Source organism: Hevea brasiliensis, chromosome 10 (genome assembly GCF_030052815.1).
Source record: "Hevea brasiliensis isolate MT/VB/25A 57/8 chromosome 10, ASM3005281v1, whole genome shotgun sequence".
Lineage (NCBI taxonomy): Eukaryota > Viridiplantae > Streptophyta > Magnoliopsida > Malpighiales > Euphorbiaceae > Hevea > Hevea brasiliensis.
The window spans coordinates 93,320,277-93,333,260 of NC_079502.1; the positions used below are offsets into that span (position 1 = coordinate 93,320,277).

A 12,984-nucleotide genomic window follows, 5' to 3' on the forward strand; every position below is an offset into this window, starting at 1 on the left:
AATTGAAGTTGTTGGCTTGTGTGAGACTAGCCTAGTTTGGAGGGTCCAGGAGAGACTATTTGTTGTTGTTGAGTTATGGATGTGAGATTATGACCTTTAGAAGTGTTATTTGAATTAATTTGCAAGTTGGGTAGGTCCTAGGTAAAAGAGAACTCTGCCGAATTTTCGATAAAACTTAGGCCATCTTTTGACTCTTTAAAGTTTTGTTCTAAGTAAATATTAATAAATTTGTGATATAATTTTTAGGTGTGCCGGGTCAGCCTTTTTCCTCCGCTCAGCCACTGTAATGACTTTTAGATTACTGTGAGTATATATTAATTTTTATTATAATTTCAATATTATTATTTTATATTTAAAGCATATCCATGCATTACATATAAATATATGTACTTAACTATCATAGGCACACTTTGTGTTGCATTATTACTTAATTATACGGATATAGGTGTCATTTTTGTGTAATTTGGAGCTATATGCATGTGTCAGAGTGCGTGTGGTGTACCAGAAATGGATATGGGTAGGACGTGTCACGACCCAACCTATGGGCCGGACCGGCACTAGGACCTGGGCCAGCCTAAAGCCCCCGAGGCCCGTAGTAAGCCTAACTGTTCATTTACCCAATGTTGAGGCCCATTTGGGCCCAATTTCAAGAAAACAAACGGACAAAGTCCGACCATAAAATGGACTTACCAACGGGGAGTTTTTGACTCACCCGACCTGTAAACACAATAAACAATCCATTGGGGAGCTCAGCTCACCCTCCACATACTCATCAACATAATAATAAATGGGAGCTCAGCTCCCTCATCCAATCCATCAAAACAGACTTAAAATATTAAGTTTACAGGTCCAACATGATAATAATATTACAGACCAAATTCAAATAATTACTGCTAACACATGCGGAAATTCTAGGAGTAAATAAAATTACACAAATATCGATAAACAACCTGCGAAGTATAAAAGCAGGTTAACCCAGAATAAAATATCCTCCTGCGGCCTGTAAAAATTTTTGAACAGGAGTGAGCGTTCGACTCAGAGAGTAAAATATCAATCTTAACTATAATCTCTATAACTATCTGAACTAATGCACCCTGTAGAGTGAAATGCAACATCAACATCATATTCACATCATAGCATCAAAAAGGTAATTTGGAGCACTCACACACCCTGTAGCATCAATCATAATATATTGGGAGCTGATCCCCTATACAGCTCTCTTAAATCCAACCTGGTGCCAGCGAAGAACTCAAGCCGGACTTTCGCTTAATAAACCAAATCGAGGGTCCCAGCGAAGAACTCAAGCCGTGACTACCCCTCGAAGGAACGGGTCCCAGCGAAGAACTCAAGCCGTGACTACCCCGTCCTATCCATAGTCCACACCACATCACACGCACGCCAACGCACGCACACTGCTCCAAATTACCACAACAACACTCATGGCACATTAACAGTTATGAATGCAACATAATTCGTGCCTAGAGTTTAACTACATAAATATATGCATATAAGTGATGCATGGGCATGCTGAACATATAATAATATCGAAATTACAATTAAAATTAATATTTTACTCACAAACTTGACGACAAATTACTGTGGCGGCTGGGCGGAGGAAGAAGGCTGTCCCGGCTCACCTGACAATTACATTACATCTATTTAATAAATTTGACTCAATACAAACAAAGAAAAAGATCAAGTACGTCCTAAGTCGTGCCGAAAATCCGGCAGAGTCTCCCCTATACCTAGGACCTACCCAACCTGCAAAAGGGCAAAAAAAACGCACTTCTATATTCACAATCCATATATCAACAGTTCAATCATATCACACAGCCCCTCCTGGGCCCATCAAATCAATCATCTATCACAATACGCAAAATTTCAATTTAGTCCTTATTATTGATCATTTTTGCAAAAACTGCCCAAACAAGCTCTAAAAATTATAAAACTTTTCCCCGCGTTCCTTAGCAATATTACTAAGCTTTTTCAAAAAGAATATTATTTTTCTATTCTACAACGAATATTGTATGGATTTTTAATGCTATTTAAGAACTAGAAAATTACGTAAAACACGGTTCGGGTTTACCTTTGCCAATTCGACTTGAACGCGCTCGGGACGTCGACAATGGGGCTAGCCAAAACCTCGGTCCAATTCGAGACTTTTCCAGAATCGCCTGTCGCCCAAATTTGCAGACCTGGTCAACTGTCGAATTTCCGCGAATCGAGGATACCTACACGAAGCCCATAACACGGGGGTTAGTACATAAATTTTTCAGAATTTTCTAAGCTCATTTAATGGTCGAAAATACACTGCGAAGTTCCGTGGGACCCACCGAAAAACGGTGTCGGAAAAATTCGAAATTTATGTCGTTGCGAAGCTCTCGACGAATGGAGCGTGCTGGTGGCCTCGGTTTCCTTGTGGGATTCACGGTTTTCGAGAAATCTAGCCCAAAAGTCGAAATGGGCTAAAATCTTCCCGAGCAAAAATCGGACAATCCGCTCGATGGATTTCGGCGTTCTTGGTGTCTATGGAAAGCTCTCGCCGAGTAGATGATTTTGGACACAAGACCCGGTCCAATCGGTGGCCGGATCGGCCGGATTTGGCCGGGGAAGCTGGAGCGGCGCGCGCGCGCGCAGGGGGCGTTTCAGGCGCGTTTTTCCGGCCGTTCGGGCGTGGCCATTAGTCAATGGCTGGCGGCCGGGCCGGCTGGCGGCCGCTGGGTCGGGGTGGAGGAGAGAAACGAGAGAGAGAAGAGGGGAGGGAGCGTCGCGCGCGGGAGGAAGAAAAAGAGAAGAGACCGGTCCGATTCGACCGGTCCGATCCGGTCCGATTCGACCGATCCGATCCGGTCCGGTTCGATTCGGCTGGTTCGATTCATGACACAAAATTTTGAATTTTTACTCTGCCTCGGGACCGAAAACGAGGTCCAAAAATTTTGAAAAAATTCCATAAAACTCAGAAAAATACGTAGACTCCAAATATATTTTTAGTTTTGCCACGTGGTCTTTAAATTAATTTTTAAAAATTATCAAAGTTTATATTTTCGGAAAATCGAACCCGATTTTTAAAATCAGAAAAATCTCAAAAAAATTCCTAAAATTCAAATAAAATTAAAATACCAAAAATACTCATAAATAATAAAATTTTGGGGTGTTACAGGACGGCTAAATCGGCTTGAGCTAGCTTAGGGCTCGGTCCTTTTTGTGATAAGTTGAGGCGAGTATAGCATTGAGTTGATCTCGCTGACCCTCGCATTTGAATTATTAAGAGAAAGTCCAGCTCGATTTGATCTCGCTGGCAAACATTGGATTAAGAGAGCTGTATAGGAGAGCAACTCCCATATTATATATATTGATGTAACACACGGGTGTGTGAGTGCTCCAAATTATTTTTTGTATGAATATTATCTGAATTTGATTGAATATGTTGATCTCTATTGCATTTTATTCCTTAGAGATGTATTAGTACTAGATAGTTATAGAAATTATAACTAAAATCAATATCATTATCTATGAGTCGAACGCTCACTCCTGTTCACTCATTTTTCTAGGTTACAAGAGGACTTGTTCCTTGTGATTAACTTGCTTTCTTCCTCGCAAGTCTAGAATTGCAGTATCTATAATTATGTTATTATTTCGAAATCTAGAACTCCGCATGTACTAAGAGTATTTTATTTGGTTTGAGAACTGCAAAAGATTATTATTTTGAAATTGTAAACTTAATATTATGCATGTATGGTTGAATGGGATAAATATGTATTTTGGATGAGGGAGTTGAGCTCCCATTTGATTAAATTGATTGATTAAGGATTGTGAGGGTGAGCTGAGCTCCCTATATATATATATATATATATATATATATATATATATATTGTGATCACAGGTCCAGTAAGCTAAAAACTCTAAACTTAATATTATGCATGTATGGTTGAATGGGATAAATATGTATTTTGGATGAGGGAGTTGAGCTCCCATTTGATTAAATTGATTAATTAAGGATTGTAAGGGTGAGCTGAGCTCCCTATATATATATATATATATATATATATATATATATATATATATATATATATATATATATATATATATATATATTGTGATCACAGGTCCAGTAAGCTAAAAACTCCCTGTTAAGTAGTGTAATTTATAGCCGGACTCTGTCCGATTAATTTCTTGAAAATGGGCTTTAAGGTTGGGTTAGAGAATAGCTAGGCTTACTATGAGTTTTAGAGGTCTTATGCTGACTCAAATCTTAGTGCTGGCCCAGCCTACAATTTGAATCATGACAAAATGTATCAAGTCAGGCTAACGAATTAATTTGTAATACAATTTTAACACAAACACAAATATAAATAAACTCAATCCAAATTTAATATTTTCTTGTCGTGTTTTGTGTATAAAATTATCACCTTAAATGTCATGACCAAACCTATGGGCCAGACCGGCACTAGGACTTGAGCCAGCCTAAAGCCCCTGAGGCCCGTAGTAAGCCTACCTATTCCTCAACCAAATCCTAAGGCCCATTTGGGCCCAATTTTAAGAATTCAACTGGACAGAGTCCGACTATAAAATGGACTATTCAACGGGGAGTTTTTGACTCACCCAACCTGTAAACACAATATATAATAAATTGGGGAGCTTAGCTCACCCTCCACATACTCATAATATCATAAAATCCAATGGGAGCTCAGCTCCCTCATCCAATCCAGTCATGCATGCAATTAATAATCTTACAAATTCAACACCATATTATATTACAGACCCAAATTAATTAAAATACTCCTAACACATGCAGAGTCTAAAATTTAACTCAATTGTATAAAATACATCAAATACTACTAATTGACCTGCGAAGAAGAAGAGCAGGTTAATCACAATAAGTAATCCTCCTGTAGCCTAGAAAAATAGATGAACAGGAGTGGGCGTTCGACTCAGAGAGTAAAATACTAATTGTAACCACAATTTCTATTGCTATCTAAAGCTAATGCATCCTAAGGAATGGAATGCAACATCATCATAAATTTCATACAAACCACATCATAACAGTAAAAAGGAAATTTGGAGCACTCACACACCCAACACTGTTCAAACAGTACATATATGGGAGCTGATCCCCTATACAGCTCTCTTAAACCAACCTCTGCCAGCGAGTATCTCTCAAGCCAGACTTTCGCTTAATAAATCAAATGCGGGGTCTCAACGAGTGTCTCTCAAGCCGTTTCTGCCTCGACTTATCCATAAAGGATCGAGTCCTAGCAAGTGTCTCTCAAACCGTGTCTACTCGTCCTGTCCATAATCAATACCATACCACACACACGCCAACGCACGCATACTGCTCCAAATTACCACAAACAACATCCTTGGCATTTTCATCAATTATGAATACAATATAAAACGTGCCTAGTATTTAACTACATAGATACATTTTTATAAGTTGTGCATGGACATGCTTGAACATATAATAATATTGAAATTATAATTAAAATTAATATTTTACTCACAGACTTAACCGAGGTTACTGCGGCAGCTGGGTGGAGGAGAAAGGCTATCTCGGCTCACCTGATAAATTTCATTGCAATTATTTAATATATTTGACTCAATACAAGCTTAGAAAAGACCAAAGACACCCTAGGTCGTGTCGAAAATCCAGCAGAGTCTCCCCTATACCTAGGACCCAACTTACAAAAGAGTTCAAAATGCACTTTTATATTCACAAGCCACACATCCAAAACTCAATCACATCACATGGCCCCTCCTGGGCCCATCCAAATAGTCAACAACCACAATTTGAAAAATTATAATTTAGTCCTTATAATTACCCCTTTTGCAAAAACTATCCATTTGAGCTCTAAAAATTCTAAAACATTGCCCCGCGGTCCTTAGCAATATTATAGAGCTAACGCAAAAGGAATTATATTTTTCTAATCTACCACGAATATTTTATAGATTTGTTAATCAAAATGAGGCACTAGATAATTAAGAAAAATGAGGGTTCGAGTTTACCTATACCAATTCCGACATTGAAGACACCTCTGGGACGTCTGAAAATGATGGGGTAACCTATAACTTAGACCCAATTCAGTGACTTTTTTAGTAGCCTGTCTGACCGACCCGAAATTGCAGACCCCAGCAACTATTGAATTTCTAGGAATTGAAGGCACCAACGCGAAGCCCATAATATGGGGGTTAGTATATAATTTTTACGAAATTTTCTAAGCTCATTTAATGCTCGAAAAAATATTGTAAAGTTTCGTGGGACCCACCAAAAAATGGTATCGGAAAAATTTGAAATGGGTATTACCGCGAAGCTCTCGACTAGTGGAGCACTCCGGTACTCTCGGATTTTTGGTGGAATTTACAGTTTTCGAGAAATCTAGCCCGATAGTCAAAATAAGCTAAAACTTCCTGGACAAAATTTGGGTAAACCGCTCAATGGATTTTGGTGTTCTTGGTGTCTATGGAAAGCTCTCGAGATGTAGAAGTATTTTGGGACAAGACCTGGTCTGATTAGTGGCCGGATCGACCGAAATCGGGCCGGGAAGACAAAATGGCATGCTGCGCACATAAGCGTCTTTGGACGAGTTTTTCCGACGCTTTAGGCGAAGGCCAGCTAGGGGGAAGGGCGCTGGAGGTGCACCGGCGAGCTGGAGAAGCTTGGGCGGTGGCTGGCCGGCTAAGGGCGGAGGGAGGAGAGATAAAACGCGAGAGAGAGGGAGAGTGTCGGGGGCGCGCGAAGAAGAAGAAAGAAAAAGAAAATGAGCCGATCCGATTCGATCGGTCTGATCCTGTCTGGTTCGATTTGACTGGTTCGATTTAAGATACCCGAAATTAAATTTTAACTATACTCTGGGACCAAAAACGAGGCCCAAAAATTTTGAAAAAAATTCCATAAAACTCATAAAAATTCGTAGAGTCTAAATATAATTTTAGTTTTGCCACGTGGTCTTTAAATAAATTTTTAAAAATCATCAAAGTTCTATATTTTCAAAAAATTGAATCTGATTTTAAAAATTCGAAAAATTTCAAATAATTCCCAAAAATTTAAATAAAATAAAATATTAATATCTACCCATAAAATAATTAATTTAAAAATTAGGGGTGTTACATTCTTCCCCCCTACAGAAAATTCATCTTTGAATTTTTTATACAAGATAGAATAAAAGAACGGAATTATACATTGAATAAATATGGGTACTTGCTACGCATGTCCCGCTTTGACTCCTAAGTGCACTCTTCCACTAACTAGCTTTTCCACAAAACCTTAACCACAGGGATCTGTTTTGATCTTAGCTACCTCACTTGGTAGTCCACTATGGCTACAAGTTGCTCCTCAAACGTCAACTCTTCTTTCAACTCTACAATATCTAGCTGTAACACATGAGAAGGATCAGGTATGTATTTCCTGAGCATGGAGATGTGAAATACAGGATGAACATGAGAAAGGTTGGGTGGTAACTCCAACTGATAGGCAACTGCTCCAACTCTATCAGTAACCTCAAAAGGTCCAATATACCGAGGTACTAACTTGCCCTTTTTTCCAAATCTCATGACTCCCTTCATCGGAGAAACCTTCAAAAATACATAATAGCCTATTGCAAACTCTAAATCCCTCTGTCTGGGATCTGCATAATTCTTTTGCCTACTGAAAGCTATTTTTAATCATTCCCTGATTAAATGAACCATTTCTGAAGTGTACTACACTAAGTCTACATCATGCACATTCGCTTCTCCCATTTCCATCCAACACAGAGGAGACCTACACTTTCTACCATATAGCGCCTCATAGGTTGCAATCCCGATGCTGGAATGATAACTGTTGTTGTAGGCAAACTCCACCAAAGGTAGCTGATAATCCCATTGACCTCTAAAATCCAAAAAACACATGCGAAGCATGTCTTCCAGTGTTTGGATTGTCCTTTTGGATTGCCTGTCTATCCGAGGGTGAAAGGCAGTACTAAAGTTTAATTGCATGCCAAGTGCCTCTTGCAGCTTTTTCCAAAACCTAGAAGTGAACTGGGGCCCTCTGTCAGATATTATGGAAGCAGGAACTCCATGCAATCTGACTATTTCTCGAACATAGAACCAGGCGTACTATATAACAGAATATGTGGTTTACACATGCAAGAAATGAGCTGATTTAGTCAGATGATCTACAATTACCCATATCAAATCATATCCCCGTGTGCTACGAGGCAACTCAGTTATAAAATCCATAGTGATCATTTCCCACTTCCATTCTAGGATAGGGAGCTCTTGCAGCTTCCCTGACAGCCTCTGGTGTTCAAACTTCACCTTCTGACAAATCAAGCACTTGGACACAAAGTCTGCTTTGTCTCTCTTCATGCCATTCTGCCAGTAGCTATCTTTCACATCATGATACATCTTGGTGGAGCCTGGGTGGACATTGTACAGTGTATAGTATGCCTCTTGCATGATTTCATTTCTGAGATTGTCCACGTTGGGCACACATATCTTGGAACTTTTCATAAGAGCGCCATCATTGGCGAATCCAAACTCACCACCTTCACCCTGCTTTACTCTTTCTATAATCTTCATCAATTGTGGGTCTCTGTGCTGGGAAACTCTGATTCTATCTCACAGGTCTGGTCTCACTAAAAAATGGGCCAATAATACCCCCTCATTTGAAATATCTAAGATCAGAACTTGATCCATCAAGTCATGTACTTCCTGAATCAACGGTCTCTTCTCCGCTGATATGTGCACCAAGCTGCCAGAAGATTTTCTGCTCAAAGCATCTGCTACTACATTAGCCTTCCCAGGGTGGTACTGGATGGTACAATCATAGTCCTTCAAAAGCTCCATCCATCTCCTCTGTCTCAATTTTAAATCCCTCTATTGGAAGATGTACTTCAAACTCTTGTGGTCGGTGTATATCTCGCACACTTCACCATACAGGTAGTGTCTCCAGATCTTTAGTGCAAAGACTACAGCCGCCATTTTCAAATCATGGGTAGGATAGTTCTGCTCATGCCACTTTAGCTGCCTTGAAGCATAAGCCACTACTTTTCCATTCTGCATCAAAACACACCCTAAGCTAACTCTGGAGGCATCACAGTGCATGGTATATCCTTCACCATTCATCGGTAATGTCAACACAAGGGCCGTAGTTAGACATTCCTTAAGCTTCTGGAAGCTCTCCTCATAATTATCTGTCCAAGTGAATGGAACATTCTTCTGAGTTAAATTAGTTAGGGGAGTTGCTATCCTGGAGAAATTCTGCACAAAATGCTTATAGTAGCCAGCTAGGCCCAAAAAACTTCACACCTCAGTGACTGTTGCAGGCTTAAGCCAATCAGTTACAGCCTCAATTTTCTTGGGATCCACTTAAATGCCTTCAATAGAAACCACACGTCTCAATAATGAGATGTTTTTTTAGCCAAAATTCACATTTTGAAAATTTGGCATATAGCTGGTACTCCCTCAAAGTCTGCAACACCATCATCAAATGCCACACATGTTCTTCCTCGATCCGAGAGTATAGCAAAATGTCATCTATGAATACAATGATAAAATGGTCCAGGAATGGCTTTAACACCCTGTTCATCAAGTCCATGAAGGCCGCTAGTGCATTAGTGAGTCCAAAAGACATCACCAAGAACTCATAACGACCATATCTTGTCCTAAATGCTGTCTTAGGCACATTCTCATTCCTAATTCTCAACTGATGGTAGCCTGATCGTAGGTCTATTTTGGAAAAGAATCTAGCCCTTTGGAGCTGATCAAACAGATCATCGATCCTAGGAAGTGGATACTTATTCTTCACACTCACCTTGTTCAGCTGCCTATAATCAATACACAACCTCAAGGACCCATCTTTCTTTCTCACAAATAGAACAGGAATGCCCCAAGGTGAAGTGCTCGGATGTATGAAACCCTTGTCTAAAAGCTCCTGTAGTTGCTCCTTTAACTCTTTCAATTCTGCTGGTGCCATCCTGTAAGGCGGCATTGATATGAAGTTTGTACCCAGTACAACATTAATGCAGAACTCTATTTCCCTTCCTGGTGGCAACCTTGGAAGCTCCTCAGGGAAGACATCTATAAATTCTATGACAACAGGAACATTTTCAATGTTAACACCTTTTTCAGATATATCTCTCACCAATGCCAAATACCCTTGTCACCCACGCCTCAACATTTTTCTAGCAGTAATTACTGACACCAAGTTATATGGAGCCACGCTTCTGTCACCATCAAAGCTAAACTCTTTCACACCAGGTATATGAAAGTACACCTTTTTATTCCTGCAGTCTAACGTGCCATAATGAGTTGCCAACCAATCCATTCCTAAAATTACATCGAAATCCATTACTGGTAGAGGAACCAAGTCTGCTGTGAGGATCTTTCCATCCACTACCACTGGACTACCCGAAAAAACCATATCCCCATTTATGTTGTCACTAAGTAGGGTAGCTATAGACAAGGGGCATTCTAAAGTTGTAGGGTTCCTACCCAATCTCATGGCAAAAACAGGGGAGACAAATGAGTGCGTAGTACCCGGATCTATCAAAACACAAGCCTCATAGGAACAGACTAAAAGAATACTTGCCATAACTGCATTGGAAGCCTGAGCATCCTGGTGGGTCAAGGTGAAAACCCAAGCTTGACCCCTACCTGCATTGTAGAACCTTGAAATTGACTTCGACCTCCTGACCTGCCTCCAAATCCATGTCTTTCTTGTCCTTGGCCCTGTTGGCCACTGAACTGACTGCCTGCCATATTGGAAGCACCAGGATACAATTAACAAGGAACATTTGTAACAAAACCCTGTGACCCCATCTGTGGCTCTCTAAACACTGGACATACTTCTGAACCCATCATATAATGTCCTGAATGTCCTCTTCCACACTGCATGCAAGGTGACAAGGAGGATCCTGAACTAGACCTAGAACTGCTGTAACCGAACTGTGACCACTGCTGGATCCATACCCTGGTCTGAATTCTTGAGATTTGTGTTTAAAATGACCCTTCTTATTATTTCTACCCCTTGCTCTGTAGTGACTTTGGCCTCCGCTATCTGTGGTACCCATGTAGGAAACACCTGAAGAATCTTCTGCTCTATTCTTCTTTGCCCTTCCACTATCATCTCCTATATAGCTAATCTCAATCTGTCAAGCTCGATCAACTACCACATCAAAATACTGATCAGACATCATGGCCAGGTTTGCATACCTCCTGTCCAGCCCCTTTAGGAACCTCTTTACCTTCATACTTTCTGTAGCCACTGTTGTGGGGGCATATCTACTTAGTTCCAAAAATTATGTAGCATATTCATCTATGGATCTACCATTCTGCCTTAAGGCCTCAAATGTCACACCTTACCCCTCTGTAAGGCATAACATGATCCCGTAGAATACTTAATGAACTACCGAACTTCACCTACCGATAACCCATTAAGTACCCTACAAGGGATTTTAAAACGATTTTCTTACATTTTGGAAGTGGTGAGCATTTTGATAAGAATTTAAAACCATTTATTCAAGTTTAAATACTAATAAAAATTTTTGTCCATTTTAGTTTTGCCGCAAATTTTATAAAAATTTTGACAGAGTTCCCTCTGTATTTTGAGAAACCAGTTCTTCAAAGACCTGTAAAAAGCATTTCCAAAAATATCTCACAACTCCCAACCTTCAATAAAACTCAAATCAACCCAATTCAAGTCTCTTCAAAGCAAATTCCACAATTTAATCAAAATTTGTCACCACAAAATATTTAATACTCCATTTACAAGGCATAAAGCAGAAAATTCATATGTACAAATATTAAATTTACAGAAGCAAACCCAAAATAATATTATTACAATTTATTTACAACTGCTCAACTTTCATTGATACATACAACATTCCTATATTTACATCAAAATTATCTACAAGGGTATAAAATAATACCCGTACAACAGACTGGTGTAGTTTTCCAGTTAGTAGCAGCTCACTCTGCTGCCTTCTCCTTGCTCTTATCTGCGACAGCAAAATAAGCTATCGCTGAGTATAAACATACTCAGTGGTGCACAATAAAAATTTAAAATGCGATACATAAATCATTTATTGATGAAACATAATTTGAATACTTCACCATCACATTTCACAAATATCAAAGCTCATAACAACTCATTTTGTCAAATAATATATTAAACACAGTTTAGTCAAACAATTTCATAAACACAGTGTTGCCAAAATCATACACAACTTAAGCCATGACATAAAATTTCCGATCAATGCCGCGTTGTACACCACGACAAAGCAATCTACAACCCCATTAATCGAAATCAATGAGGGAGGTGGCTAGCTAGCTAATGAGTACTCATCTGATCTACAACCTCAACTGGCAAGCCAGAGAGGGAGGAAAATAAACGATCTCACCCCATAAATGGAGAAAGATTAATAAGTAACTGTCATGCTAAGTGTGAATCAAAAATCCATTTCAAACACTTTATTCAAATATTGCATACAAAGATCAAATCAATTTCCAAAGTTACAATTTAATCACAAGATGGCAACACAAAGTTCTTAAATTCATATTGCGTACTAAATCAATTTTTCAAAAATAAAATGCTTAAATAGGGTTTATTATGCACAAACCTCAAGCGAGTCGTCCCTTAGCCTCGACTCATTTCCTCGGGTTCCTTCCCGATATTCTTTTCAACTAAAACACAAAATTTTACAATGTTTCAATACTAGAACTTAACATAAATCCCAAAATAATTTTTTGCTTCGCATTTACCTAGTTCTAACGTTTTAAATTTGACGTTCTCGAAATTTTGTGTTTCGGGTTACTATTCACTGCACTATTTAAGTCAAATAGTTAACTTTCTGAGGCTTAATAGGTATGGGAACTCCAACTTCACCCACATACCACATTTTGGTCACTAAACTTGTTGGTTTTGGTCGTTTTTTCAAAGCGTAGGTCATTTTGGCAAAATTGCCAATTTTTGGTTTTGGTGCTCCGAAGTTGTACTGTTCCATTGGT

General features: G+C 39.2%; 1 long non-coding RNA gene across 1 annotated transcript in view; it reads right to left on the reverse strand.

The window, feature by feature from the left end:
* Window positions 1–778: 778 nt before the first annotated feature.
* The window catches only part of LOC131183803 (uncharacterized), a 33,142-nt gene continuing 20,936 nt past the window's right edge, over window positions 779–12,984 (reverse strand). The window contains exon 2 of the long non-coding RNA XR_009151813.1: window positions 779–1,637. This is a non-coding gene — a long non-coding RNA (uncharacterized LOC131183803). The remainder of the gene's footprint in view (window positions 1,638–12,984) is intronic.